Here is a 4,882-nt window from a genome sequence, read left to right on the forward strand (position 1 = left end):
TTAGAAAAGCAAAAACTTTAGGAAAAATCCCTAAGGATTGCAGCCTGGCCAGGCCACAATTCCCCTCAACCTCAATCTCGCCGGGCACGATAAGTTATCTCCCGCTATCTCCCGGTGAATGCCTTCGCAGGAACCGTGCCGGGTGGAGCAGAAACTAGGCAGCTCGTATGCACTCCATGGCTCCAAAAGGAATCACCTCGGGAAAACCCTTAAATCTTCCAAAGCTGCCGTAGCCTGCAACGCCCTACACCAAGTTCCACAGCCAGGGACACGCCAGGGGAGTGACGACGCTCACAGCCATGTGGCGATAAGGTCTGAGGACATTTAATAATTTGTGTATTTAAAATCTTTTTTTTAAAGCGTCTTCGCGTAACTCACGGCTTGTCCTGGCTCTTGAACCCTAAGCCGGGGAACCGGGATCACCTGCCCAGCCCAAAACCAGGCACCGGGGTATGAAATAGAGGATGAACTAGGGGATGAACTGGGGGGTGAAGGGGAACCACCTCGCGTCCCGCACGGCCGCCAGCGGCACCACCGCTTCTACTCCACGGGAAGAAATGTTAAAGAAATAACTTTAAAAACCCCCGTGAGGGCCGAGCCGCCCCGTCCGCCCGCCCGCTGCCCCCTCCACACGGGGCCGCGCCGCCGCCTGCTGCGCCCCCTGGCGGCCGCCCCGCGCCACGCCCCTGCCGCCCGCCCCGCCCCCCGTGACGCGCGGCCCCGCCCCCGCGGCTCCGCCGCTGCGACTTGAGGGGCGCGCGTCGAGCTCCGTCCGCGGCCGCCCCGCGACAGCGCAGCGCCCACTCCGCACCGCACCGCGCTCCGCTCCGCTCCCGGCCCGGCCGCTGCCCGGCACCGCCGTCCACAGCGCCCCTTCCCGCGCCTCTCTGCAGGTAAGCGCGGGATAAGCGCTTTTGCTCCTCCGCGGGACTTGCGCGGGTCGCGGCGTGCAGAGGCGGAGGACAGGGATGCCGAGGGAAGTTTGCGCTCCCCGCAGCACCACCCGCTTCCCAGCGCCGGGGTGCGGGCACGGCGCTGCGGCGGGGAGCGCCCGCCTGCCCTCCCGGGGGGKTACGCGGCGGGGCGCGGAGCAGAGCGGAGGGCTCAGCCCGCACATTTGGAGCGCACCCGAGCTCAGCGTGCGGTGCCTGCGCCGGCCCGGCTCCGGGAGAGGGAGCCAGCGCAAAGCCGCCTTGCGCGGGGGCGGAGAGCGGCGCGGGGGGACCCGCGGACCGGCGCCCGCGCCCCGCAGCGCTGGGACCGTTTGAACGCGGATGGCGGGGGGTGCTCCTGCCCGTACCCCGCATCGCTCCCACGGCTGGAAAACTTCCCCCTCCCTCCATCCCTTCTTGCTGCATCTATTTAGAAAAAAAAAAAAAAAAAAAAAAAAAAGCAGAGGCGATGCGTTCGCGCCCCTGCGCAGCGCTGCCCCCCGCACCACAAAGTCTGCGGGCGAGGAGATGGGCAACAAAATGGTTGCACAGAAAGAATGCAACAGGCCCGAATTCCCGCCCCGACGCCCCACTTTCTTTGGGAAGAAGAGCTGTCTGATAATCCTCCTGCCACTCCATAGGTCCTCGCCTAGTTCTAATCAACTTTTCAGCTGTTTTCAATGTATTAAGTGATTGTCTGCCCTCGTACAGGCGCAGCTAATTCATTTATAGATGGCTTGCAAATAAATAGTTCACCACGTACTTCGTTGCACACCTCATCTCTACGTGATTCTGACCCCAAAAACCGTTTCGTGACTGCTGGATGTGCCAGACCCTTTTGTTTTAACCCCTTTCCTCAAATGCAATTAGGAGCTGCAACTTAGTTGATCACGTAAAGCCCGAATTTCCCTGCATTTCCCAGCGCAGCGTTTCTGCTTCCCAGCATCTGCCGTAGCTCACACAGCACCCAGGCACAGCTTTCTTATTTTGGGGTTGGTTGGTTCTTTTTTTTTTTTTTTGTTCCTGCTTAGTTTCCAAGCTCATCCCCTTGGTGAATAAAAGCTCAGCTCTTGCACAGACAGCTGCCTTTCTGGCTCAGTCCTGCTCAATTGAGGCTCAGGTCGCCTCAGTTTTAATCTCTCTGACCGCAGAGGGGTTTGAGCTCAACCCTGGCACATCCAGGCAAAGTTGGGAGGAGTGTTGCAAACGCAAGGACGAGTGTATGTAATGAACTAATTCATGGAATGCAGTTACCARTGGATTATTAATTTGAGCAGAAGGCAAGTCGCTTCTCTTCTGCAAGGGATCAATTCTGGAGAGTTAACAGTACAGTGGAGTATTTTCTACAGCAAATTCACACCAAAAAGGCAGGATTATTTTACAATTAAATCTTATTCCTGCACATCATCTGAATGCATTTTCTATTTGCCTCTTCAAAACAAGAAGATTCATATTTTGCATTTCCATATAAATCATTTATACAAAGAAAAAGTATCCAAAGAGGCTGAAAATGTTCAGACTTTAAAAAAACAGTTCATTATCCTGACCCCAATTTCCTTGTCTAAAATATACTGCCCAAAAAGATAGAAGCATCAGTTATGCTCACCATCTACTGCCTGGGGATATGGCGTCTTAATGAACATTTCYTTGAATTAGACTGAAAAATGCATTTGTCAATTCAAGTGTATAAYGAAAAGAATTATTTGCTATAAAACACGAAGATCAGTGTGTGTTTTCCTTGTCAATATATGCCACAAATTAGATCATTCTAAGAGGTTTCAGTGCCCTTCCCTCCCTCAAAAGAAATCCCACCTTCAAGTTTTCTTTAATTTATTCCAAAACCYTACAATACAGCCCTGTTCAAGATAGAGTTTCAAATATTTCATAAACAAAAGGTATACTTGGGTTTACAGAAAGCCAATTATCTTAAAATATACTGTGGTTATTCTAATCCTTCYATTCATGCTGCTATCAAGCTTTTTTATTTTTCCATCCACATTTATTCACTTTTAAAAGCTGTATTTTTTCTGTCTTCTGTGCTCCTCCTGTATACCAGAAACAGTGACAGCCCTTGGCACATATTTAAAATGCTAATTCTCTTTCTTCCTTTTTTTTTTTTTTTTTGGTACACTTACACCATTTTAACTGGAGAACAACCAGATAAATACTGCAAGTAATCAGCATGGGAAATTCTGTAAACTCTCTGAAAGTGATTTATTTAATTTTTTTTAAACTCCCTCCTTTGGAGSCTGCCTCTGTTTTTCTCAACAGGAGACTTTGTTGTAATTAAAGCAGAGAAAACTGGACAGCAGCAAAAAAAATCTGACTTGTGGCTCTTAAAAGCACAGGTTTTGTAGCATGTACCACCCCCCAGTGGGCAAAAAACTCTGTAGTAAACTCACAGCGAGCTTTGATCTCCAGAAATAAAGTGGATACATTATACAGCAAGAACAAAATAAAGAGGAGTTTCTGGGTTGGGGGTTTTTGTGTTTGCTGGGGTTTTTTTTTCAATTTTTCTCTGTCACCAGTAGCTAAAAGTTGTCAGATATTGTGTAAGGCACTGGTGACTAATCAAAGCAATTGCTGGAGTTTACCAAGTTTGCAGTTGCAGTTATTTGAAGTGGCTTCAGTTGGGAGATGGCCATCTTTGTCTCCTTGTAGCAGGAAGCATGGATGCTAATGGCTAGTTAGCTCTCAASTTTTTTCCTTAATCACTTCAAAGCACAGGAATGCACAGAAGAATTAATATGTGATTGCTTACATTTATTTTTAATAAGCAGCCAAATACCACTTAGGGCAGGAATCTTGAAAAGTGTTCAGTAAATATCTTATGTCRTCACTAACTCTCTTCTGCCTTTCATGAGCTGTAAGAATCCAAACATTCTTACAGCTTCACATTTTTTCCAATTTTTTCAGGAGCAAATTTAGTAATCAGGAGATGAGCAAACAACTGCTTTAAAAAGGAAAGAAACTAAACTACTGAAACTTCATCTAGTGTTTAGTAATGTTTTTACATGTCTGGAGTTTTGTGCCAGAAACTTCCTATCAGGYATAATTCTACCTAAACCTGTCAAGAGGGGAAAAATAGATTTTTTTTCCCCCTTGAAACAATGGCAGCATTTGTTCTCTACTCTTTTATTTAATGCCCGGGCAAGTTACCTCAGCAGCAGCACTCAAAAGAAAACTTAGAAGCCATAATTGGCTAAACTCAAAGAGCACTAAAACACAGAATAAAACTCCATTGCAAAGGACTCTCCCTCAAAGTGTTTTCTTAACATGCAACCTTTGCTGCAGCAGAGCAGTCAAAACAAGAGAGTGAGAAGGAATAGAGTAATAGTCTGGGTCTTTTCAACCCAGCATCTTCAAAACTAGGAAAGGTTTTAGAAGTAAACTTCAGAAGAGACCCACTCTTAGTTCATTTCCATCCTCTACAGCAAATACTGGTTTGGCTGATCGTAGGTGTGGAGTCARGCTTTTACTCAGCATTCATTTCTAAGTCAGATTTACTTGCATTTGCGGGAAGATCATATAAAAATTTGCATTTTTTAAGACACTTGAGTTAGACATAAGACACAAGCAGTATTATTCCTGCTGCACAAGAAGTGGGAGCAWGTTTTCTGCAAGTAAATCAAACCTCCAACAAGAAAAAAAAACAGATTTCACCAACACGCAGTGATACAGCCTGACTGAAGGGCTCACTCTCACTTTAACAAACTCCTTTGCATTTTTTACCCCTTGGAAAGACAGCTAGAGGACCTTCTGCTTGCCTAGCACCGAACAAAAGACTGGGGCACCTTCCTGAAATATGATGATCGTGGAAATTGCAGCTCCTAGACAGGGTGCTTAGAAAGCATTTTGCTGTCACTATCAACTAACCCTGAGTAATACACTTAAAGAAAACAAAGTGTGGACATCTTTTTAAGTCTAGATTAGCACTGTGGAACTTCTTA

General features: G+C 47.2%; 2 protein-coding genes across 2 annotated transcripts in view; one reads left to right on the forward strand and one right to left on the reverse strand.

Moving 5' to 3' along the window:
• MACROD2 (mono-ADP ribosylhydrolase 2) overlaps positions 1-4,882 on the reverse strand; it is an 809,981-nt gene that overhangs the window by 699,493 nt on the left and 105,606 nt on the right. The gene's annotated exons all lie outside the window — the stretch shown is intronic.
• The window catches only part of FLRT3 (fibronectin leucine rich transmembrane protein 3), a 15,790-nt gene continuing 11,715 nt past the window's right edge, over positions 808-4,882 (forward strand). The window contains exon 1 of the mRNA XM_057369010.1: positions 808-893. The gene's annotated coding sequence lies outside the window, so the exon portion shown is untranslated. The remainder of the gene's footprint in view (positions 894-4,882) is intronic.

This window comes from Malurus melanocephalus, unplaced genomic scaffold, assembly GCF_030028575.1.
Source record: "Malurus melanocephalus ecotype Western Australia unplaced genomic scaffold, MMel_1.1 scaffold_101, whole genome shotgun sequence".
NCBI classification, from domain to species: domain Eukaryota; kingdom Metazoa; phylum Chordata; class Aves; order Passeriformes; family Maluridae; genus Malurus; species Malurus melanocephalus.